This window comes from Ursus arctos, unplaced genomic scaffold (assembly GCF_023065955.2).
Source record: "Ursus arctos isolate Adak ecotype North America unplaced genomic scaffold, UrsArc2.0 scaffold_13, whole genome shotgun sequence".
NCBI lineage: Eukaryota > Metazoa > Chordata > Mammalia > Carnivora > Ursidae > Ursus > Ursus arctos.
In genome coordinates, this window is record NW_026622797.1 from 50,549,376 (window position 1) to 50,576,663 (window position 27,288).

Below are 27,288 nucleotides of genomic sequence, written 5' to 3' on the forward strand. Positions count from 1 at the left end.
GTACCTGTAGCTTTATTCTCTGCCACGTTATTTACTAAGCAAGCAACCAACTGGATTGATAAGCTTGATAACTTCCCCTTTCTCATCTTGAAATAGAATTATAAAACCTAATCCTCACTTGTACTTCCTTGGATTTGTGTCCAAGGAGCAATATCTCTCTACAGTAAAAATCTAGAGTTTGTGGGTTTGTTTTTACCATTAGTCTATCCTAAGAAATGTCTCATCAGAGCAAGGAAAGGAGATACACCCTACATTCCATCATCCATGGGCTTCCAAGTCTTTGGCTCAACATAAATCCTTGGGAAGCCTCAGGTATAATCTGATCTGGATTGAAATTCTTTTGCTTGCTCCCCAAGCAAGCAAAAGAATTTCCCTCAGAACATTCCCAAAATATCAAACAGGTTCATGGGAAGAATGAAATTCTCTTGTCTTTGTGGCCCCAACACTATCCAGATGTCTAAATCTTGGTGGCATGACGACTCCTACCTACACCCATTAATTGATACCTATTTTTATTAAGGAATACACATTTCTCCATTACTTTTAAATCCATTTAACGAGGGGGACAACACAACTTGCAGGTGGTTCTGTTTTTTAGCTGGAAGGTAAAAATTCTTGTATCAACTGTTCATAAAGGAAACATTAAGAACAGTTAGCATCGGGGCGCCTGGGTGGCACAGCGGTTAAGCATCTGCCTTCGGCTCAGGGCGTGATCCCGGCGTTATGGGATTGAGCCCCACATCAGGCTCTTCCGCTATGAGCCTGCTTCTTCCTCTCCCACTCCCCCTGCTTGTGTTCCCTCTCTCACTGGCTGTCTCTATCTCTGTCGAATAAATAAATAAAATCTTAAAAAAAAAAAAAAAAAGAACAGTTAGCATCGTGAAAGAGGGCAACTTCTATTAAGTTAGTTTATGAACCCATAGCCCAGGATCTGAATTTCTTTCCTTCCCACATCATTTTAGTAGCTGCAATTCTTTACTCCTTAATCAAACAGTATGAGAACTAGTATGTACTTTGTTATGACAGTGTTTTCTACAAAGGTTGGAGGCTCCAGAGGGATATATTTCTTTCCCTTCCCCAAAATAAACTGTGTGATTTTGTATCATAATGATATTTAAAAAACAAACAAACAAAAAAACAACAACCCAGGAGCAAAAAGTCTGACAAGGCCTGCCCAGGGAAAAAGCAAGCTTTTCCACAACTGAAGGCCAGGCCCAGCAGCCCACAGTGGGGCTGAGCCAGTGTCTCATCAGTCCCGAACCTGTGACAGCACTTAGTTATCCTTAGGAAGGAACCTAGAGGAGGTGAGACATTAATAAGGAAAGGCTTACGTGTGCAAGTGTCTTCACTAAAACCTACCCGCCTTATAAGTATCTTCTACTCCATAAAATATCCTACAACTACTACCCATACTCACCAACAACCCAGAAATCATGAAAGAAGGCCAGTTTATAAGCTCATTGGAGAAGGCTCCCAAGACATCCAGAGCTCAGGATGTCTGCCCTGACCCTTCCTGGGAGATAGCCCTTGAGAGCACACGAGAATCCTCCCCCAGACCAGATGCTGGAAGCCATGAGCAGATTCTGGTAGGCTTCTGAGGCATGCTTTTGGTCCTATGACATGGCCAAGAGGAGAAAGGGAACCATGCCACAAAATGGAGTTGGACACAAAAGCATCTGCCCGGGCTCAGACCACCTTCTGTGTTCTCTCCTGTGCCTCTGCCACTGTCCTAGAAGTGGCCGACCCTACTGCTGCTTCCACTGCAGCTCAGGAAGGGGAACATTCCCAACTTTAAAAAAAAAGGCCCTCTTACACACGATTCTAGAACTCCAGAGAAGGAAGTTCCTCAAAGAACGTCTAAATGGGAAACACAGCACAAAGGAGGCCCCGGCCCTCACAGACACCATGCAAGATGAGTCACTTCATCTACACATGCCACTGCTGGTGCTGCTGCCACCCTTGCTCAGAGTAAATGAGTAAGGCAGATGGATCCACACGGATCTGTGGAAACTGGACACAGAAGATTATCACAGCAACAGGGAAGGAGGAGGAGTCCAGCGAGAATGCCTGCTGCTTCAACACATGCTCGCTCCTTCCCTACGGGAGCAGAAACGCTTCTCTCACAATGTCTATCTGGTTATTGGGGGGGTGGAAAAGAGAGATGTTGAAAACAAAAAATACCCAAAAAAGTGTGTGTGTGTTCGAAAAAAATCTCAACCAGCTCCTCAATAATTCCCCAAGGGGCTGGGAGTCTGTCCTCTGATTTGACCCCAAGGGGAAATTATTCCTTTCCTCCACTACCTTCTCCTGGCTGATTCAAGTGGATTGTAAGGTACAAAGCAAACCTCAGGACAGAAAGCTTCCACTCTCCTGGAGTCTCTTGCTCTCCAAGAGGAACTTAAGGAGAGATGCCTAACCACGCCTCAAAGTTCCGGATGCCGCTGCTTCTTTCTTCACGACTCTGCAAACTGAACGTGCAAGTTCTTCCTCAGGGGCATCAGGCCCAGACCATTCCTAAAGTCACATAGACATGACTGCATGAGACCTGAGTCCAAATTCAGGACTCCTTCTAGCATGTCCTGCCATTAGGCACTGCCTACCTGGCAAGTACTGAAGTGGCCTGACTTAAGAGAACTAAATACCTCTTACCTCCCATTTTCTCCCTAACAAATTGTGAGATAACCTGTACCCATCACACTGAAGGCAAGGTTCCTCAGCCTCGGCACCACTGACATTTTGAGCTGGATAAATTTCTACTGTAGGGGGTCCATCCTGGGTGGTGTAGTATGTTTAGAGCATCCCTGGTCTCTACCTCCTGGATTCCAGCAGTAGCCACGGCCCCCCACCTTGGGACAATCAGAAATGTCTAAATGTCACCTGGGGGCAAAACCACACACACACACACACACACACCTGCCCCACCCATGTTGAGAATCACTGGCTTAAAGGTATTGGCTCTGCATATTCTCTCTATAAAGTCTCATATTCTTAGGGGGAGAAGTAAGACATGAACAGCACTCCCAACAACTAAGACTTCGGTATGAATTAACCTATGTTCTGAGAGGAATACAGCCCATTAGGGATATCACCACACTGAGAGGGCTCAGCCTTTAAGGCAGGGCTGAGGTGGGGGATGGGAATGGGGGATGTGACCGATAGGAAATGGCACAAGAAGAAAGAGCTGACCTACCATTCACAGCACAGGACATGAAGCTGCCTTTCCCACTATTTATGAGGGAATGGACCTTAATTCAAGTCTCCAAGGAATACAGATTCAACACTGTAAGAAGTTACAGAACCTCACCAAACACCTATGACCAAAGAGTCAAACTCAAGCTGGCCAATAAAATGAAGCCAAAAATTCCACCATTTCTGCCTGAGGAATGTCTCTAGGACCACTTGACAAGTGCCCTGGTGTTCCATGTAGAAAAACTGGAATAGCTGAGACACATGCCTATCATATGGAATGATTCAGGGACTCAGGACCACATCGAAAAAGCAACCAACAATTGTTATTCTAGGCAATCTAGATGACACACAAAAGAATAAAGGCATGGATCCTGCCCTCGTGTTGCTGACAATCAAGTGGGGAAAAGAAAAGATTAATTACACATTCACCAACATCTACACCATCTAATAGCAGCAGCTAAGGTTATGGGAAGCTCATAATGTGCCAAGTGGTATGCAAGGCACTTTATATTCATTTTCTCTTTTAATTCTTACAAAAACCCTTCAACACAGGGAGTATTACTATCCTTATTCTAGAGCTGAAAAAGAAAAAATGAGGTTCAAAGAGACTAGGTGACTTGCCCAAAGTCACACAGCTGATTCACAGTGGAACTGGAATTCAAATACAGATTCCTTTCATTTCAGACTCATTTAACTCAATGCTAAAGCCCACAACACTGCAGGAGTACAGGAGTGCCGGGTACTTGTAGACCGCTGGAATTCTCAAAGGAAAGCCAAGCCCTAGGGTTCGCAAAGGAGAAGAGAAAGTACTTCCAAGGCAAAAAGTTCTTTAAAACTTAGCTCCATGTTTCACACAGAAGCCTACAGCTATTGCAAACACCACTGCCCACAAGGGAAATCAAAGCCTTTCCCTAAAAGGATTCAGGGCTTGGAATGAGTAGGGTGCAGCAGGCAGGAACAGATGGAAGGTCAATAAATGCTCCTTTTTCTTCCAAGGATGAGTATTGTCCTTTCTACTGGGTTTAAAACTTTAACTTTCTTTTCACAACCGTACCCATCGCTCTAGGTCAGTGAATCTTCATCCTGTGGACTCCTTTGGGAGTCCAGTGAATGCTATGCACCCACTTCCCAGGAAAACACCCCTGCACACATCCTCCAGCATACCACTTTAAGAACACTTAAAAAACTTTTACACATTACAAGGTCGGAAGGATATGAATACCTAATTTGGCCCTAGGTTTGGATTTCATTTTTTCAGGCGTTTTCATCCTGACAATCCATCTAGTCCTTCCAAAGCAGGTTTGTACTGGACTGATGAGGAACTGGCCAGTACGGTGAGAGATTCATTCCAATGATCTTTCATTGCAGTAGCTGAGGGACATCATATACTACACATAATTACTTTTTCTTCTGGACATGGCCTTATTAATTACTTATATTTTGAATGTGACTCCTGTCATGGCCTTAAAAATGTCCAAGGAAGGTCCTGCTTTGGTTTGACGGCATCTGATGCCTTTGCAACTCACATCAGCAGTCAGCTAGCAAAGCAACTGGCTCGTTCACATGAGCAGAGGCTCAACACGTCACCCCAATGACTACAGCCTGGATGAATTGCTGCTCCTCATGGGCAACTCCTAGCTTTTCAGGCAGAGCAAGAACATACAAGCCTGGTTTCCAAAATGCTTAATGGCAATTACACTGGGTTGGTGATTCACTAAGCAGTACAGGATGTGCCCAATTATACACTCTATTTTTTTCCAATCTTATTTCATAAACTCCAATTTCACAAGAACATAGATTCTCCATCCAAACAAAATTATCCAACTTAAACAATTGAAATACCAGTTATCCTCAAAATTCTCTTTGGAAGCAGGGGTATATAAGGTATAATTTGAATAGACATTCGAGGGTTTTTTTGTGTCATTCATTCGAACATTTAAGTACCTACATTTTTGGATATTGTGGGAGGTCACAGGCACAGAGAGGGAATCATTTGCTGAGTGTCAGTAATAAAACAGTAAAGACACCAGCTGTATCAAATAAAGCAACTTTTATCAAGTAAAAATATTAATGGTATTAATTTTGTTTTCCCCTTATCCCACTCCAGATTAAAGATTACAACTTGAAATCTTTAGTAATAAGCTGCCAAGAACAACTGCTATTGAAAAATTAAAGAAAATTCTTACTATAAACAAATTATTCTTTCCAAGATAAATAACAATGTGGTGTCCTCATCCTCAGAAACATGGCTTCATAATACAAATGATCCCAGCTCTTCCAGAAAAGCATCATACCTTCAAACATACACAACCCCTTCCACCTATAAAGTACTATGGGAGAAACACAGGGGCCCTATCTGCAAAAAACAGTTAACTTTAGTTTTTAGGGGAAACATCTACATCCCACATGAAATAAACTGAGGCCACCTGCCATTGTATATTTTCCTCCTAAAGAAACTGTCACCCTCCTAAGGAAAAGGACAGACAAAAAATTATGTACTGTTAAATGTGTTAAGAAAAAATGTTTCACACATAAAAACAAATCAAAAGGCAGTATGAAACCCTGTAAGACCTCTAAGAAAGTAATTAGTCAATGATGCTGTGTATTTCTAGGCTCCTGAGTACAAGCATGGTCTGTTTTTCTGACCCCAAAAATATAATGAAAGGATTTAATTAACTTAAAGACTTAAAAGAGGACACTGTTAGAACTGGGTTTAGGAACTGCACCATGCTCTTAGGAAAGAATGTTACTTAATTATTCTGCTCCAAGAATGATCTGTGGAGATTCCCTATGACTCCATACAAGCTTGGTCCTGTAATTTAACCTGTATGGAACCCAGACAGCCTTAGGAAATGAGGTCCCAAGAAGGCAGTGACTTGTCTTAGCTTGGCATGTACAGAAGACTCATTTGTAAGGCTTTGCAAACCAAGCTTAAGTGAGATTTAGGAGTAAGACACGCCAAATTAAAACTCTTAAGGACCATTAATCACACCCTCATGACTCCAGATACAGCAATACAACATATGCTTATTTAGGTCTGGTCTTTATTCTTAATCAGAGGTATTAGCTTCCTACTGCAACAGCCTATAGGAGGAACTGTTTCAAAAGTGGGACAAGCATGGTTCAGCCCATTCATTATTTTAAGTAATTAAATAATACAGATATGGCTATGAAATTTTTGTTATTCCTGGAGACAAACAAACAGATGGCCGGTGAGGAAATGAGATCAACTTTACAGCTGAGAATATACTATATTCCACTCCCAGTTTCTGAATGTCAAAGCCTGGGAGATAAATCCAAGAATCTAACTGGTAACCAGAATAGCAAAATTATTTTTATTTCATTTGTTTGGCATACTCCAACCGTTAAGAAGTAGGAATAAGAAATAATGCCAAGCACAGCACCAAGCACTCTGTGGATATTTAATAAATATTTCTTGGCTGACTAAAGGGGACAATTTTTCAAACAGTGACTAGTATACTGAAAATTCGGGTATCTCTTCTTTAAATCATAAATGCCCTAAGTTAGAAAGTAAAGGTACCATTTCTGTAGTATATAGGCAGAATGTCTGCTGCCTTGGCCCCATAGTTAAGGCTAGTTCCTTTTATTCTCCCTCTAACAGGCTCTACTTTAAACAGTTAATATAGTAGCAGACTTTGACACTGACATCACATTTATCATGGATTTCAGCTATGATGGAATAACAGCTAGAAAACCAGACAATATATGAAGCAATTATTTGCAGGCACTGGACAACCAGCAATGTAGGACTTATTCCTGAGGAGAACGAAACAAATGAGCATGCCCTACGATTGCCTGATTATTGCCAGGAGGCAGTGTCCAAGCCACAGAACAGAGAAGGGAAAACTCAGAGCATGGCTGTCATACAGAGTTGAGGGGGCAGAGATCAGTATTCAGGGAGGCCAAGCTGGCTAGAATTGGCAGGGCAGCACACCTGGAAAGAAAGGGCAGTGCAAAAGTCCCTTAGAATCTCAGCTTGAGTTCTGATCTGTGTGAGAAGACCCACCTGAATTCGGGGAGAAAAGCACCAAAAGCACCAAAAGCACCTTGGTCTAAATCCCAGAGCTCAGAAAGAGCTAGGAATAGTTCATGTTTCCACCAGTAAAGTAGAAATAATTCATAATACACACCATAAAATAAAATCCTCAGAAAAGTATTGTTGCAGTATTTAAACCAGTGGCTGCTCCGGACCTACCCTAATAAAGCCTAAAAGCTAGCTTCAAAAATGATACAACTTATTCCCAGTAACTTAACTGCATGCCAGAGCAAAGCCCAGTACTATTCAAGGGAATACAACAAAATCTAGCACCCAACAACAGTATCCGAGTAAAAATTACCAGGCATGCAAAATAAGAAATTACGACCCACAATTCAGTGAAAAATCAAAAGAAACAGACCCAGAAATGACAAGAGATGATGGAATTAGTAGACAAGGGCATTAAACAAGTTATTATACTGGTATAGCCTCTTTGGAAAACAATTATATAGTTCCTCAACAAGTTAAACATAGAATAACCATAGGACGCAGCAATCCTACTCCTAGGCATATACCCGAGAGAAATGAAAATACACGCCCACATAAAGACTTGTACATGAATGTTCACAACGTATTATTCATAACCACCCCAAAACTGAAACAATCCAAATGTCCATCAAGTGATGAATGAGTGAAATGTGATATATCCATACAAATGGAATATTATCCAACCATAAATAGGAATGAAGTACTGATACATGCTACAACATGGATGAACCTTAAAACCATTATGCTAAGTGAAAAGAAACAGTCACAAAAGACCACATATGATTCCGAAAATGTTCTAAAATTAGATTGTGATGATGATGATTGCACAACTCCGTTAATACACTAAAAGCACTGATTTATATACTTTAAATGGATAAATTACATACCAACGTGAATTACATCTCAATAAAGCTGTTAAAAAGTTATTCTAAATGTATTCCAGGTAGAAAGAAGGAAGCAGGGAAAGGACAGATAAAAAACAAATTTCAGTGGCACTTTCGGTGAGGAAAAATATAATATCTGAAATAAAAAATATACTGGATAGGGGGCGCCTGAGTGGCGCAGTTGTTAAGTGTCTGCCTTCGGCTCAGGTCGTGATCCCGGCGTTCTGGGATAGAGCCCCACATCAGGCTCCTCCGCTATGAGCCTGCTTCTTCCTCTCCCACTCCCCCTGCTTGGTTCCCTCTCTCATTGGCTGTCTCTCTGTCAAATAAATAAATAAATAACTCTTTAAAAAATATACTGGATAGGAATAAAAGCAGATTAGACACTGCAGAAGATCAGTAAACTTAAAGACACAACAATAAAACTATGCAAAATGAAGCATAGAAAGGAAGATACTGAAAAATAAATTAAGAGTATTAGTGACCCGTAGGGCAACATTAAATTTGTCTGACATATGTGAAATTAAGGTCAAGAAGGAGAGAGAGGAAGAGGAAATGAAAAATAATTGAAAGATAATGGCTAAATTTAAAACATTTTTGTTAAAAACTGTAATCTCACAGATCCAAGAAAACTTAAACCCCAAATAGAATATAAAGAAAACCAAAGGCACATATCAAAACTAGTGATAAAGAAAAATAAATAAAAGCAGAGAAAAAGACACATTAATAGGAATAAAGATAAAGAATACAAAAATACTAATTTAAAGGGATATATGCACCCCTGTTTATAGCAGCATTATCTACAACAGTATTATCTACAAATTATGGACAGCCCAAGTGCCCACAGATTGACGGATGGATAAAGAAGATACAATGCGGGTGGGTTGGTGGGTGTGTGGGTGTACTCCACACACTGGAGTATTACTCAGCCATAAAAAATAAATAAAATAAAAATAAAATAAAATAAAATCTTGCCATTTGCAATGACATGGATGGAGCTAGAGTGTATTATGCTAAGTGAAGTCAGTCAGTCTGACAAATACCATATGATTTCACTCATTTCACTCAAAACAAATGAGCAAAGGGGGAAAAGAGAGAGGCAAACCAAGAAACAGATTCTTAACTGTAGAGAACAAACTGATAGTTTTCACAAATGGAAGTGGGTGGGGGGATAGGTGAATAGGTGATGGGGACTACGGAGTGCACTCGTGATGAGCATGGGGTGATGTGCGGAGGTAATGAATCACTACATTGTACACCTGAAACTAATACTATCCATCACTTGATGGACATTTGGGTTGTATGTTAACTAACTGGAATTTAAATAAAAACTTTTTAAAAAAAGAGAATGAGAGCAAAGTACTTTTCATAAACTCTTAAGGGAGGAATGTTTAATAAGGGAACTAAGGGAACAGAAGCAGCAGCATCTTAGAATTCTATACCTAGTAAAACTGTCTTTCAAAAAAGAAGATTTTAAAGACTTTCAGACAAACAAAAGCTGAGAGAATTTACTGCCAGCAGAGCTGCACTGTAAGAAATGCTGTAAGAAAGTTCATAAGGGCGCATGGGTGGTTCAGTCAGTTAAACGTTTGCCTTCAGCCCAGGTCACGATCCCAGGGTCCTGATCAAGTCCCCACTTGGGCTCTCTGCTCAGTGGGGAGTCTGCTTCTCCCTCTCCCCCTCCACCCCGCTTGTGTGTGCTCCCTCTCTCTAATAAATAAATAAAAATCTTTATAAAAAAAAAAAAGAAAGTTCATCACGCAGAAAGAAAATTATACCTGGTGGACATCTGAATTTAAACAAAGAAATGAGGAGACAGAAATTATCAGTATATGGGTAAATATGAAGATTTTTTCCTCATTTATAGTCTTTTTAAAAGATAATGACTATTTAAAGCAACCTAGTAATATATTATTTATAACGTGTTTATAATACGTAGAAGTAAAACAGAACTAAGAATAGTAAGGGAGAGGGGCGCCTGGGTGGCACAGCGGTTAAGCGTCTGCCTTCGGCTCAGGGCGTGATCCCGGCGTTATGGGATCGAGCCCCCAGCGTTATGGGATCGAGCCCACATTGGGCTCCTCCGCTGGGAGCCTGCTTCTTCCTCTCACTCCCCCTGCTTGTGTTCCCTCTCTCGCTGGATGTCTCTATCTCTGTCAAATAAATAAATAAAATCTTTAAAAAAAAAAAAAAAAGAATAGTAAGGGAGAAATGGCAGCATATTGTTTCAAGGATCTTACACTCTATGTAAAGTCTTATTTGAAGATTGACTATAATCGGTTAAAGATGTGCAAACACTAGAGCAACTGTTATAAAATAACAAAGGAGTGTGGCTAATAAGCTAAAAGTGGAGGTAAATGGGATTCATTGAAACAACAATAACAAAGCAGGAAAAGAGGAGAAAGAACACAAAAAACATATACAACAAATAGAAAATAATAAGACAGCAGATTTAAACCTAAACAATTCATTACATTATATGAAATGGTCTTTATAAAAAGCCTCCTATAAAAGACAGAAAGTATCAGATTGAATCAAACAACAGCAACAACAGTAAAAACAAACCCAACTATATGCCGTGTACATACATACAAGACAAAGACAAGTTAAACAAGTTAAAAGATACGGACAGGTTACAAGTATAAGGAAGGGAAAAGAAATAAAAGAAAGCTAGAGTAGCTTACTAATCAAAAGTAGCTAGAGCAGTAGTACTATATGTTAATTTTATTATATAGTTTAACAAAGAATATTGCCAGGATAAAGAGGGACATTCCACATTAAGAAAGGAAGCAATACATCAAGAGGACACAGAACAACCTTAAGTGTTTATCTGCCAATAACAGAATTTCAAAATACATGAAGCAAAAACAGAACTGAAAAGTAGAAAAATCCACAATTACAGCTTGAATTTCATAATTCATTTCACAGTAGTAAAATAAGTACTCACCAAAGAAAGTTGACCACCTTGATCTAATTGGCATTTATAGAACATATCACCTAAAAGAGCATATAAACATTCTTTTCAAATACACACAGAACATTCACCAAGACAGACCATATTCTAGGCCATAAAACAAGTCTCGATAAATTTTAAAAACAATGAAATCATACAAAATAGATTCTCTGACCACAAAAGGATTAATTTAGAAAAAAGTAATAGAGGGCACCTCGCTGGCTCAGTCTGTAGAGCATGCGGCTCTTGATCTTGGGGATCATGAGTTCAAGCCCCTTGTTGGGTGTAGAGCTTACTTAATAATAATAATAGAAAGGTATCTGGAAAATCCTCCAAATACTTGGAAATTAAATAATTCATGTCTAAATAAACTATATAGGTCAAAGAAGAAATCACAAGATAAATTGGCTAGTATTTTGAACTGAATATAAAAACAAACAAACATTGTTGGATGTAGTTAAAGAAGTTTGCAGGAAATTTATCTTTTAATATCTGTATTAGGAAAGAAGAAAGTTCTTGGGGCGCCTGGGTGGCACAGCGGTTAAGCGTCTGCCTTCGGCTCAGGGCGTGATCCCAGTGCTCTGGGATCGAGCCCCACATCAGGCTCCTCCACTGGGAGCCTGCTTCTTCCTCTCCCACTCCCCCTGCTTGTGCTCCCTCTCTCACTGGTTGTCTCTCTCTGTCAAATAAATAAATAAAATCTTAAAAAAAAAAAAGGAAAGAAGAAAGTTCTCAAATTAATGACCTCAAGCTTCCATCCAAAGTTACCAGAAAAAGAGCAAATTAAGTCCACAACAAGCAGAAAGAGAGAAATATTAAAGAGCAGAAATCAATGAAACTAAAAAACATAAAAATAATAGATAAAAATCAATGATACCAAATGTTGATTCTTTGGAAAGATCAATGACGTCATATGGCTCTAGCCAGACTAATAAGGAAAAAGAGAGAAGGCAAATTATCAATATCGAGAATGAAAACAAAATCACTACAGGTCATACATGTATTAAAAGGAAAACAATGAAGTAATATAAACACCTTTATGTTAAAAAATTTGACACCTTTGATGAAATGGACAAATTTCTAGAAAGACAAAAGCTATCCAAAGTCACTCAAGAAAAAATTTAAAAGCCATAACAACACTTCATCTATTAAATAAATTGAATTAGTAAGTAAAACCTCGTAAAGAAAACTCCAGGCTCTTAAGGATTAACTGTTGAGTTCCACCAAACATTTAAGAGAGATAATACAAATTCTACCAGAAAGCAGAAGAAAGAACAATTTCCAACTCATTTTGAGACTATCATTACACGGACATCAAAACAAAAAAAATTATAAGAAATTTATAGATCAATATCCCCCACAAAGACAAACACAAAAATCCTTAACAAAAGTTTAGCAACTTGAATCTACCAACACAAAAGGTAACATACCATGACCAAGTGGGATATACTCCAGCAATGCAAGGTTGGTTTAACACTGAAAATCAATGTGTTTCTTCATATTAAAAGACTAAAACAAAACCATATGATCTTCATAAATGTGGAAAAAGCATGTGATAAAATTCAGTAACTGTTCATGATTTTTTAAGAAGAAAAAAACACTCAACAAATTAGGAATAAAAGAAATTTCTTCAATCTGATAAAGGGCACATATGAAAAACTCACACCTAACAACATACATCATACTATAGTAAAAGACTGTTTTCCCTTAAGACTGGAAACACAGCAAGGATCTCTGCTCTCACCACTTCTATTCAACAATGTGCTGGACATCTTGGCCAGTGAAATAAGGCAAGAAAAAGAAATAAAAGGAACACACACACACACACACACGGTATATTATATAATAAATATTAAATATATAATAAAATTATAATATAATATTATATATAAGGAAAGGATATGTGTGTATGCATGTATGTAGGAAAGGAAGAGGAAAAACTCTCTACTCACAGATATGATCATCAAAGAAAGTTCTACGGTATCTACAAAAAAGGTATTAGAACTAATTGGTGAGTATAGCAAAGCTGCAAGAGGTAAGGTCAATATACAAAAACCAATTGTATTTCTACATATCAAATGAACAACTGGAAGCCATAATTTTAAAATACCATTTACAAAAGGGATCAATTTTATAAAAGATGTGCAAGACCTGTACTCTGAAACATACACAATTCTGCTAGAGAAATTAAAGACTGACTCTAGAATAGTCCAAATGATCTTTAAAAAGAACTAAGTTGGAAGACTTGTATTAGCTGATTTCAAGATTTACTATAAATTCAGAATAACAGCAGCGCAGAATTGGTATAAGAAAAGATATGTAGATCAACAGAACACAGAGTCCAGAAATATATTAAGGTATCAAGATAGTTCAATGGATAAATGAACAATATACTAAAATTAACCCCAAATGGATCATACTTAAAATTAAGAGCTATGCAGTTTATTATAGAAAAAAATAAGGAAAAAATAATTGTCATGAACTGGAATTAGACAAAAATTTCTTAGGACAGAAAATGCATAAACTGGACTTGGCCAAAATTAAAAACTTGCTCTTTAAAAAATGCTGTTAAGAAAATAAACAATCCATAGATGGGGGAAAAAATTTGCAAAATTTATTTCTGAAAAAAAGATTTGTATTAAAAATATATTAAGAACACATATAACTGAATAGTATGAACACAAATATTCCTATTTTTTAAAAAGGCAAAAGATTTCAACACTTGACCAAAGACATACAAATCAGAAATAAGCACATAAAAAGATGCTTAATATTACTAATTAAACAAATGCAAATTAAAAGTACAAGATATCTAACATTACATAGTATATTCTACAGCGGATAAAAGTAAAATGACTGACATGTCATTCAAATGTTGGAGAGGATAAGGAACTAGAACTCTCCCACACGCTGATTTGGTGGTCTGGCAGTTTGGCGCTTTCTTATAGAATTAACATACACTGTATATATGACCCCGCAATCCTTTTTTTTTTTTTTTTTTAAAGATTTTATTTATTTATTCGACAGAGATAGAGACAGCCAACGAGAGAGGGAACACAAGCAGGGGGAGTGGGAGAGGAAGAAGCAGGCTCATAGCGGAGGAGCCCGATGTGGGACTCGATCCCGGTACGCCGGGATCACGCCCTGAGCCGGGATCACGCCCTGAGCCGAAGGCAGACGCTTTAACGACTGCGCTACCCAGGCACCCCTTGACCCCGCAATCCTATTCCTAGGGATTTATCCCAAAGAAATGAAAAAATATATCCCAAAAAGACTTGAATGTAAATATTCCTGGCAACTTTAATCTTAATATTTAAAAAAAAATTTGAGAACAACCCAAAAGTCCATCTATTGGGAAATGGATAAAATACTGTGCTATATTTATATAATGGGATATTCACAAAATGGAATACTTCATAGCAATTAAAAGGAACAAACTACTGATAAAAGATGGGAATGAATCTTATATGTACTATGCTAAGTGAAAGGAACTAACATGAAAAGCTACATACAGTATGACTCCATTTACATAAAATTCTAGAAAAGGCCAAAGCAGCTCAGATGTTGCCAGGGGCCAGGAGCAGGGGGAGAGGAATGACTGAAAAGGGGTATGAGGCCACTATTTGTGGTGATAAAAATGTTTGCAATGTTTTACATAATTATGGTGTTACGCAACTGTGTATCTTTATCAAAACTCAAATTTTGCACATAAAACAGCAAATTTTATTGTATGCAAATTATACCATTAAATAAATTTAATTACTTTTCCCCCACAGGTGATTTTCAAAATAAATCACCATAATTTTTTTTTTTTTTTTAGAGAGACAGTTTTATTTCATTGTAAAATTATCCAAATGCTTGAAACAGCTGGACTGTAGGAAAAAAGTCTTCATCCTCCCTGGGTCATAGATCAGATGTGGGGGTGGGAGGGAGGAGCAGGAACAAAAATCGAAAGAAAAACGTAAAAAGTGTAAGCACAAGAAAAATGTGGGGGCTGTCCTCTGAACTGTTTAAACTGCACTTACAGGCTTCAGATTGTGCCAAGCCCTACCCCATCACTCATATCTACTTGTAAAGGCCACAGAATGGAAATGTGTTGTCTCTCTCTCTCATATATAAAACCAAACAGACACAGAAACACACACCTCAGTCCTTTATACTTTCCTCCTCTTTGACTCAGAGCACAAAGGTAAAGAGGCTTTAGCCTACTGGACTGAGAGGTCCAGTCTCATACTCATTTGTACGCACTTAAGAACACTGAATCCTCTGCTCAATTCTATTGTGTTTCTTGTGGCCAAATTTCCCTATAGCTAGTTTACTGTGAATTCCCTTGTCAGGAGTCCACAGTTAGAATCTTAGCAATTTACGGGACTCCTAGATGCAGTCCTTTTATTTTAAAATTATAAAAAATAATAACTATATTACAGAATATTAAAATAAAGGAAAAAATAACAAGTGCTCTCCAGCGAAGAAACAGTTGAATAAATTATAAAAACATCCAATCTTCTTCCATTTAAAATAATACATTATAAAGCCTATGCATGGTTAAAAACAAAACGGAAAACAACAGAAAATCTCTTAATGAACCTAAATCAATAGCTCATGTGCAAATGACCAAAACTGTAAGGAACTCATATAAATTAAGAAGGATTATTATAACAGGTCTTCTCCAACATTTTCTTTATATGTTTGTGTATACATATATTTTTTAATTCAGTAGGCACATCTCCTGAGCAGCCCTGTGGTCAAGTTAAATCTTCTAGGCACATTATTAGCACGTACCTATGTGTGTTGTCCGGTTCTAAGCTACAACAGAAGGACCGGTGATGATGTGCACCACTAAAGGAGTGTGGCATGAAGAAACAGGTAAGAACAACACTGCTTTCCAATTTAAGATCACTTCGTTGCCCCCTGTGGCTGACCCAGAAACACAAATACATTCACCCTTAAAGGTGATACACAGAGGGACAGCTGGGTGGCTCGGTCAGTTAGGCGTCTGACTCTTGATTTCAGCTCAGGTCACGATCTCAGGGTCGTGAAATCAAGCCCCACGTTGGGCTCTGCGCTCAGCACAGGGTGTGCTTGTCCCTCTTCCTCTGTTCTTCCCCCTCATGCGTGCACACACTGTCTCTCAAATACATAAAATCTTTTTTTAAAAAAAAGGTGATCCAGAGCATTATATAAAGAGAGATACAGTGAGAAACAAATTCACTTGCCTATTGTTTAGCCTTCTGTCCTCTCCCCCCTTCTTAATCACACCATCTTCAATCTCAATACTGTCTTGTCACCACCACCTTAAAAGTAGTAGACAGGACGGATAGTATTTTGGCTAATTTTAAAACTAAAGAGATTGAGACTCAGAGTTTACAACTTTGCCCAAGGTCACTCGGCTACTAAGTAGCTAAACCTGGACTAGAACCTAGGCCCACGGGCACCTGGGTATGTAACTCCCAAGGCCTCTCTGTGAATGTCGGACATGATCCCAAGTCAGCACAACCATTCCTACCCACTGCCTCTTGTAGGAGTCACGCTGGGGCTCCATCTTGTCTCTGAGCACTCACTGAAACAAGAGCTTTTGGGAGAGACGTGACAATTCACCATTCATTTTTGGGGAAAGGCTAAAAATAGTAAGGCTTAGAGATAATCCATTTACTCAGCTTACCAGTTATAAACCACTGCTTTACTGAATGTGAATTACAGTAGGCTGATCTTAAGACATTTAAGAACTAACCTCCAATAACCTCTTCTGCATCATGTCCTCTGGTAACTGTCCATTTGGATTAAGGCAAAAATCTTGAGGTCCGGCTAACAAACCCCCACAGCTGGTGGAAGCACTCTGGCTACCTCAGCGTTAACAAAAGGACGAGCTACACAGTTGAGCATTAACCGCGTAAGCAGCTCTCTTCAGAGTGAAACAAATCTGTCCAGGAAATTTAAGGCCAGTATTCAGACTATGCCAGGGTAGGGGTAAAGAAAAAAGTTAAGATTTTTTTTTTCCCTCTGTGATAACAGCGCTATTTCTCTTCAGACTTTGAAGAACTATTAGAAATGTTAAATGTTATAAAAGTACCAAGGCCAAAAAGAGCTTTTAAGTTGTTTTTTACTTAAGAACACACTGGAGTTGTTTTCAAATAAACCTAAAGACAGCTAAAAGGGATCCTAAATGGTACACTCTGTTCAGAATCCATTGAGTTGGCTAGGAGGTAGGATATTTGGTTTCCTGATCTCTTTCAGAGTATTTTTGTTTCTGGATTTTGCTTTTGACAGAGAAATCACAGCAGCATCAGAAAAGGATTGGTTTGGTTGTTTTTTTTTTTTTTTTTTAATCCAACAAGTTCTGAAAAGTTCTTTGATCGTCCTTCTACTTTCTTTGGACTGTGTCTCTAATCTAGTCCATGGTCTCTACACCTCTGGGAGAAAAAAGATAATTCCCAGTTAGAATAAGCCTCTTTGGCAGGACTACTTGTAATGCCAGAAAATACACCTGTGATAGCCAATTCTCAACCATCTTTAAGTAGGATTGTCAATTTAGTCATTTATCAGTTTTTCAAGGGGTTGAACCAGAGATTTCACCCAACTCGAGCATTCTAAAAATGATTCTCAGTATTAAACAGACATATTTAAATCAGAGAAACTCGAGGTGATCTTGAGACCAACCGGGAGTATACATATGGAGTCCTACATTACTCATAATGAATCAAATGAGGGAACTGGACTAGAATGTCTACCTACGTATCTTTCAACTCTGGCATTCTATAATCCCAAGGTCCTTGGAAAACGGTAGCAAACAGGGCAGGAATGAAGGTCAGACTTGCTGTCAATGCTCAGAATGCTGCTGTGCTGAACTAAGGAACTGGTAATATCAAGATTAGCTCTTCCAGGGTAATCCACTGTTAAGGAGTACACATTTCAGTGACTGGCACATAGTAGGCATCAATAACCATTTATTGAACAAATGAATAAATGTTTTCCTTAGCATTTGTGGTAAGGCATCCAAGGAATTTAATCTGTGAACCCCCACATGGATGCTTATGTCTTACTAAGCATCAGGATTTTCAGAAAAATAAGAATATGAGAACTCCCCTGGGCTTTGGAGACTGAGCAGAATTTATCCATAATCATCTAGGCATCTGAATAAAGCAAGATCAACAGGTTAGAAACAAATACATCCCATTTTCAAGACACGTAACCTTCTCAGAATCAGAAAACACAATATTAGTGAGGCAAGTTTCTGAAGAAAATGTAGAAAACATTATTCTTCTATAGTATTTCAATATGTGACTAAAAAAAAAACTTTCACCTCCTACGTATGCCCTTTGGGGTATACAAGACAAAACACACAAATTAATAATTTAAAAGTCTAGTTATAAATTCTGTGAGTCTAAGAATCAATGACAACACCTTGCTCCTAAATATTCTAATATCCCAGGGATCTTTTGTTTTTTTAAACATAACAAAACAAAAAACATGGACACCTGCTGGTTGAACTTACATTGCCTCCTTCAAGATACTTCTGTTGAGCTATCTTTATGGGAATTAAAAAAAAAAAGATTTATTTATTTTGTGGGGGGGGGCAGACGGAGAGAGAGAATCCTGAAGCAGACTCCCCACTGAGCGCAGAGCCCAATTCAGGGCTCAATCCCAAGACCCCGAGATCATGACCTGAGCCGAGCCCTCTCCCTCTGCCCCTGCTTGTGTACTCTCTCTCATTCTAATAAATAAATAAGATCTTTTTAAAAAAATAAGTTATGCAAATTAGCACATACTAAAGGTGGTCAAAATACAAATTTTAACCATTTAAAATGTGCACACTGATCTCCAACCCTTGGTAGAAGTAGGACAGGCTGCTAAGTGCAATAGAAAAAGTTTGTCGGCTCCCTGGCTTTCTGAACCTGCCTATTCACAAGGCTGCTTCCTGGGAAGAAGAAGAAAGTTTTAAATGGAGTTTCCTTAACCACAGCATGGCAGAACTATGCAGACACATCAAATTCTAGAAAAATTTTTTTTCCTTTTCTCTTTTTGATTTTTGTTCTACCAGTGGCATTGCCACCGTGTGTCAAGAACCCAAAGAGTTTAGGGTGAGGGGGAGGAATGTCACAATTGCAGAGGCCTGATTACTATGCAGAAAACACCGCCCTACCAGACAGACGTGCCAATGAACCGCCCTTGGGAAGAGGAGCCAGGGTACAGTCTGTGGTGGTGAACAAAAGGGGTGATGCACTGTGGAATTAGTTTCAAAAAGAATTCCTCATCTCCAGAGTTTCTGGATTTTTGGGCAAGAGCAGCAATTAGTCATTAACTGAGAACATTACTGACAACCAAGGAAGACGCTCTCATCAGCCTCCTGTCAAATGACACAGAACTCCAGTCTTCAAACCTGCGATACCAAATTAATTGTTTTCTGACTCTGTCCCACCTCTTTTAAATGCATAATTATTCTGTTTCACACCAAAGTTGTTTGGTGGTACAAACTGTCTTATTTTACTTGTAATTCTTACATTTAAAAAAAATCTAAAACTTTTATCAATGAAAATTTGCAAAGCAATTAGTTATTGCTCACATTACATGTTCACATTACAAGATTGATTTTGTTTTCTGGTTGGGTGGGTTTTTTTTTTTTTTTTGAGTGATGTGAAAGCACCGTATTTTACAAAATAAATGCGTCTTCTGACTTCTCCCTTTAATCAAATTTTCTTCTAATTTGCTGTCTTACTTCAATCTCATGCTACATTTCCATGTTCACCACCCTGCCCGGTCCTTCATTTTATCTAAGCAGGTTATCAGAACAGGACCCATCCCAATATTCCCTGGGCTAAAACAAAACAAAAACAAACAAATCTTCTCTTTCCAGGGTAATTCCAATAATTCCCAAACCATCTGTGAAATTAAGATAATTTGATGTAAAATCCCGTCTTCTTTTCTTTCTTTCTATTCTTTTCTTTCTCTTTCTTTCTTTCTTTTTTACTAGAAGGGCAAGCTTCTTATTGGTCTAAGCTTCTGTTTCCTTTTCTGAGAAATGAGTAACTTTTAGGGTATGGATTAGAAATATGTATCTGATACATATTGTGTACACAAAAAATCAGTAGTAAACAGAAGGACCCCCATAATGGAGAATATGACTGTGAACTTCGTTTATCTCAATTACAAAGCTTATTTTGGCCTAAGAAACATCTTACACTTAAAAATGAAAATTAGTAAAGCCAAGAGGCCACGCCCACATGGAATAGTGTGAAGAAAATCCGCAAAACGGAAGCATGTGACTTTAAACATATACCCTTTGGGGCGCCTGGGTGGCACAGCGGTTAAGCGTCTGCCTTCGGCTCAGGGCGTGATCCCGGCATTATGGGATCGAGCCCCACATCAGGCTCCTCCGCTATGAGCCTGCTTCTTCCTCTCCCGCTCCCCCTGCTTGTGTTCCCTCTCTTGCTGGCTGTCTCTGTCAAATAAATAAATAAAAATCTTAAAAAAAATAAAAAATAAAAAATAAACATATACCCTTTTCTCGCTTCTTATTGGGCTGTCATGATCCACAGGTGAGCGAGGCACAAGAAAATGGAAGAAGTCTCAAAATCACTACCCATTCATGACATTCAGATACGGCTGTGAGGGCCTCTGCACAGGGATAAACTAGAATTCAGACAACTCTCCAGTTACTAAAAAAAAAAAAGGACCAAATCAAATACACTTAAAAGCAAAAAAAAGCAACAACAAAAAACCCAACTCTCAAAAACTTAAGGAGGCCTGAAACGTCCAAGCTAGCTGTTTTCTTTGGCTGAATTCATAGGCTGTTCAGTTCTAGCACAGACCCTACAACTATAACATTTATTTGTGGTTTAAACACAATAATGAACAATGAATGTGAACTGAATATTCCTTGTTCACAAATAGGTCAATGTCAAACATAGTATTATGTACTAATAAATCATATGAAGCCTCCACACTTCAATACAGTTTTAGAATAGAACTATTCACTCACTTTAGGCAAAAGAAGGTCTCTGTTGAGTATTATCCAAATCCAGAAAGAACACAAAATATGTTGGGAAATTCTTCCACACAGTCACACAAAGATATAACAATCCACAAAAACAAGCTCCACTGAAGACGGCAAAGGAATCCAATGCTTTTTACTTCATTTATCCACCAAGAAACATAATGCTGTCTTTTAGTTCTATTACTTATTACATCCACTATAATTCTAGATTTTCATGAGCAAATCTTTCCTGAAATATTTATGTAATAATCTTGTTTGCTTAAAATGTTTTTCTCTTTAGCACCTTCTGACCTCCTCAATAAACTAATTCTGCATGCTGCTGACCTGTCTCCTGACAGTCACTCAGATCAGAATCAAACCTCACCATTTTTGTCAAAGAAGTCTGAGGGTTTGATGCTGTTTGCATTTGATCATTCTCAACATCATATTCTTTCATTGTTGCTTAAGTCACCATTCTTGGTCAAATTCATAGTCAAAGATTCTTCTAGGAGTTCTCAGACCTGCAGATATTTCCACAATCATTATAAAAATACTTCTTTTTAAATAAAAAAAAAAGTCTAAATATACCACGTAGAGAAATTTTTATTTCAAAAATAAAACTAAACTCTGAGTTTCAACAAAGGTGACAGATTCCAGGGTCCTTCCACAGCCCTGAAGGAAAATTGTGATAAGACGGTTTGGGAAAAGCTATACAGGCTGAGCTCAAAGACAATGCTCCATCCAAAACTCCCCCAGTGATCTCTCACCCATTAAGCGGAATCCCCTTCCTGCATGCCTTTAAACCAAAAGTAACATTTTAGAAACATGCAACACCTGGATATAAGAATGACCAGCTTGATGTTCAATAATATACTCTCCCCTTCCTAGGCCAAAATGTGTGTGAATGTTCTAGATACTTAATGTTAAGATTACTGGTGCTGTAAGAATCATGATAAATTGGGAAAAATGAAAAGAGAAGTTTTTCTTTATCATACCTGAGAAAGTGAAGAGTTTTCATGGATGATCTTTCCTTAATCTGCATTTCATTATATTCATCATTAGTCTTCAGCTACAGACTTGCAGAAGGTATTTAAATGCCTGAATGAATAAGAATTCTTATAACTTTGAAAAGAAAAATACCAGATTCTGCTGGCCTCCTTAATTCATCTATTTGTAGGAATGGGGTCTTTGTCACAGGATGTTGAGCACCAACAAGTTAGTGAGCACAATCTCTTCTGAAATCATGCAATCTTAGAGAAGAGTGATTTGCCATTCTAACAATAAAACAACTGAAATCATCTGGATTCATCTTAAATATGGTATCCACATATAAAGAAAACAAATTACAGCTCTCAAAACACAAAGAGAAAAAATGTCAACATTGAAAGGAATGTCAGTTTGCCATATCTTACCAGAAGTAATTTTCAAACCAAAGATTTCATTTATCTCAGAAGACAAATACATTTTTCAGGTTTTGGTAAACATTCTTCACCCTATATTATTCCTTCAAAATCACTGCCTAGTCACACTGAGAAACACTAAAACACTTGAGTGTAAGAAGGGAGAAGAAAAGCATCTACCACTCTATCCACTCTTAACAGTTCCATTAAAGGACTACACTTAACTCTCACCTCTAAGAGCTACAAATGGGCTACTATACTGAACAAGGCATACACTCTCTCTCTCCCACCTATATTGTTTCTATTAATCAGTTTTTTTAAAAAGTGATTCACATCTCAAAGGTCTGTCTTTTTTGAAGGCTGTGTTAGTGGCACACCCTTAACATTCTTCTGGATGAACAGGAGATACAAAAGAGACAACACACAAGAACAGGCAGACTCAGAGTGATTTATAATTCTTTATGCCCATTTTTTTTCGAAGACTTTTTTTTAAGTAACCTCAACACCCAGCGTGGGGCTCGAACTTAAAACCCTGAGAGCGAGAGCTGCATGCTTCACCGGCTGAGCCAGCCAAGCGCCCCTCTATACCCATCTTACATCAAATCCTCTGAGGCTCTAAAAAAACCACTTCAGCAGAGTCCCAAACTTCATACAAAAACAGGGTCTTGGTGGTACCTCTACTACTCTGAAAGATTTTCTTGGGCTGAGTGGGAATGGAAAACTAATAGTCAAACTATAAGTACATGTGGCTACAGGGGGGATATGGTAGAGATTTACAAAGATTTTATAAAGTAATAATGCTCTGTGTTGGCAAGGGTATGAGAAATGGGTAAATGGGCACTTTCATACAATGCTGGTAGGATTTTAACAGGTTTTTGTAAAAGAAAAAGAGATACTACAGGGAAAAAAAAGCGCAAAGCTTTAAAAAATCTGTATCCTCTGAGGCATCAATTCCACTTCTAGGAATAAAAGCAGATGTGTATTAAAGCTTACCTATAAGATTCTCAACAGTGTATTTAAAACAGCAGGAAAACTGGAGGGATGGGGCCCCTGGGTGGTTCAGTGAGTTGAGCACAGGACTCCTGGTTTTGGCTCAGGTCCTGATCTCATTGGTAGTGAGATCAAGCCCCACTTTGGGCTCTGCACTCAGTGGAGAGGCTGGCTGAAGACTCTCTCCTTCTGCCCCTCCCCCCACTTGTGCTCATGTGCACTCTCTAAAATAAATAAATAAATCTTAAAAAAAAAAGAAAGAAGGAAAGAAAAACTGAAGGGAAAAGAGCCTTAATCAATCTAGAAATAACCAGCTAAATAAACGACATATTTATTTTATACAATGAAAAACAAAGTCATACAAATGAAATATCATGCCATCATTAAGATGAAGTCATTGGGCATTTATCCCAGAGAAAAACTTATGTTCACACAACAACATGTATACAAATGTTCAGAGAAGTTTTATTCCAAAGAGCCAAAAGCTGGAAAAACGCAAACATCCAATCAACTCATAATGGATAAATAAAATGTGATATATCCATACAGTAAAATACTAGGCAGCAATAATCAGAATCTATTGACATGTGTAGGAACTTGGATAAATCTCCAGAGACTTAGGCTAAATGGAAAAAGCCAATCCCAAAGGTCACATACTATATGACTGCACTTATATAACATTCTTGATATGATATTATAAAAAAGGAGAACGTATTAGTGGTTGCCGGGGACCAGGATGGAGGTGAGGGAAACTAAGTGGGTATGGCTATAAAAGGACAACAGGAAGAATCCTTGGAAATGTTCTATATCTCGACTGTATCAATGACAGTAAACTGAATGTACCATAGTTTTGCAAGATACTATCACTGGCGGAAACTGGGTAATGGTACATGGGACCTATGTTTTCTTACAACTGTATGTAAACTTATAATTATCTCAAAATAAGACATTTAAGTTTTAAAAATGAAATCATTAACAATTATCTAATGACATGGAAAAGTATCTATAATTCCTCCTCCTCTATGAAAATTAGCTAAGATATTGAACTACCAAGTTCCTGAGGCTTAAGGGAGAAAACAGGTGTTAAAACCATAGGTGAATACATAATCCCAGTCAACCAAACAACCGAGATATAAGCACAAAGAAATGTTAACAATAAACTACTGAACTATAGGTGATTTTTATTTTCTTCATTTTTGCAATCTGTAGTTTTCAATATTTTTTTCAACAAACACAGATACTTCAATAATAAAAGGAAATAAACTTTTAAAGGCTTATATCTATGGAACACCAACTTGTGTTAAGCTAGTCTTCCCAGATAACACAACTAAGTTTTGTCAGTACTCAGTGAATGGCTTAAAGGGGAAAAAAAAAATGTAACCGTGCAGTGACGGATATTAACTAAACTTATTACAGTACTTATTTTGCAATCTACAAATATACTAAGTCATGTTCTACACCTAAATCTAATACAACATTATATGTCAATTATATCTCAATAAAAACTAAAGTAAGTGAATGGCTTACCTCTCAGAAGTCTTGAAAGGCAGGACTATCTAGGGGCAAGCTGTGCTGGCCAGCAATTCAATCTCAACCAAACAAGGCTGATTCAGATTCAGATGGGTCTTTAAAGAAAGAACTAGCCACCCAGTATTTTCTTGCTGGAATATGGCTACATTCTATTATACAGAATATCTATAATATCTGTATTCTATTCTGAAAGGAAAAGTGAAATGGGACAAGGCTGGAATTTGAAGAAACAGAAACAACTATATATGATGCGTATACAGTAGGCTTGCTTCTCAGATACTTAAAACATTTCTAAGTTTGTGAGTCAGATTTTAATGGACTAAGTATCTTTTTTTGCCTTTTCTTTTTAAAGGAAAGTGAGAGAAGAGTATTAGAAAAGCAAATCCACTGAACTGTTAAACTTTCAAACTTGGGAAAGGCTTTTGTGGCTGATGATGAGGGAAAAGACCAGAAGCAGAGAAAGATACATACTGGGTGAAAGATCATTATGAAAAGCCAATAATCTTAAACATGGTGCTTGACAATTAAATTCACTACTGAACACCAAATAAGAGAGAACTGTTCAAAGCAGAAATCCACAAACTACGGTTCTGATATGCGTGCACGCCACGCGCACACACACACACAATTCTAGGCCTAGCGGAGAGCACAAAGAAGTACAGAAATTAATTTATTTTTGGTCTAGAATAAGCAACAAAGTTAGTATACCCAGGAGGATTATATATTTCTCTTTTATATAAAATTGCCCTGTCTTAGGGGCCCCTGGGTGGCTCAGTTGTTAAGCATCTGCCTTCGGCTCAGGGCGTGATCCCAGGGTCCTGGGATCAAGCCCCGCATCAGGGTCCTCTGCTGGGAGCCTGCTTCTTCCTCTCCCACTCCCCCTGCTTGTGTTCCCTCTCTCGCTGGCTATCTCTGTCAAATAAATAAATAAATAAAATCTTTAAAAAAAAATTGCCTGTCTTAAAAGAAAACTCCATTAAGAAAGGTTATGTTTTTAAAGAACATTCCTGATTCTGTTTCAAAAGGGTCATTTACTTATTACCTGGAATAATAACAGGGGGAAAGGAAGATGGAAAACAGGGAATAAAAACAACTTGTTCTCGCAGTTATCCTGATCTAGGAATGAGCAGACGGCATTCATCCAAGTCTCTAATGAACTCAGTTTGCACCTCAAGTTTCTTCTACAGTAACTCTTAGTAATCTTTTTATTAATTACATCTAAAAAAAAGAAAAGGGAGAGAAAAGAACATGCACAGATGACAATTTGAGAAATTCCTTCCTGGTTATCAGGAGAAGCTAAGAGTAAAGGAGGTAGAGGGTCATATGTGAAGAGAGAGAGCACCTGCCCTAGGTTGGAAGTCTCCAAACACCACCAGGCTGCAGTAACAGGAAAAGAGTCTATCCAACCATCCACATCTTGCTATAGAATTCTGGTTGGCATTCCTGGAAGCCATTTTATCTACCAAACCAATTCCATGAATGGGAGCCTTCCCAGAACATGTTTAGAATTCTTTCCCTAAATGTCTGTTTCCATGATGGTGAATTTCCAGTAAGTCAATCACCATAGAATGTGTAACACTTCTCCCTCCCTGCCCCCACCACCAAATCTGGACAGCCCCAAAACCTTTTGGAATTATGCTTCTGACTCATGTTGTACTTAACGTTCAAGAGAAAGTCCTCGATTTTTTCCCATTTCCCAGCAGGCTCTGGCACAGACAGATGGTACAGAGCAATGGGTCAGTGTGTCCCAGCCGCTCTTTCGTGAGCATCCTGCTTGTGGTTGCTTCGGCTCGGTTTATCACTCAGCAACTGCTTGGTAATCCCCTGTCATCCCCACCCTACAAACGTCCGTATCAGCAGAGCTGGGTAGCAACAAGTCAGCAGAAGTTGGCCAGTCAATCCATTCCTTCCTCCTCTGGAACTGAGGTGACTCAAGTGAAGAGGAAGAAACTACAGAAGGGGCGGCTCAGTCGGTAAGCGTCTGCCTTCAGCCCAGGTCATGATCCCAGAGGCCTGGGATCCAGCGCCACATCGGGCTCCTTGCTCAGCGGGGAGTCTGCTTCTCCCTCTCCCTGTGCTGCACCCCCTGCTTGTGCTGTCCTGCTCTCATCAAGTGAATAAGTAAAATCTTAAAAACAAAAACTATTGAAGAACACAATTCTGGGACAAAAAGACCACTTCAGACTGAGAGAGGCACAGGGGTTTTTCCCTCCCTAAACTGGGGGAGACAGAAGGAGGGAGGGTCAGGAGCAAGAAGGCAAGGATTAAGGTAGAAAAAAACTCACAAAATGGTACATTATGAAGTGCCTGTGAACTGGATCCTTAAA

The 27,288-nt window shown here is 38.5% G+C and overlaps 1 protein-coding gene across 2 annotated transcripts in view; it reads right to left on the reverse strand.

The window, feature by feature from the left end:
* Positions 1-27,288, reverse strand: part of FOXO3 (forkhead box O3) — a 124,105-nt gene that overhangs the window by 57,910 nt on the left and 38,907 nt on the right. The window contains exon 1 of one of the 2 annotated variants that reach the window (XM_057311217.1): positions 1-11,800. This exon is cut by the window's left edge and continues 32,901 nt beyond it. The exons of the other annotated variant lie outside the window; for it this stretch is intronic. The gene's annotated coding sequence lies outside the window, so the exon portion shown is untranslated. Of the gene's footprint in view, positions 11,801-27,288 lie in introns of those variants that run through there. 2 annotated transcript variants of the gene reach the window in all.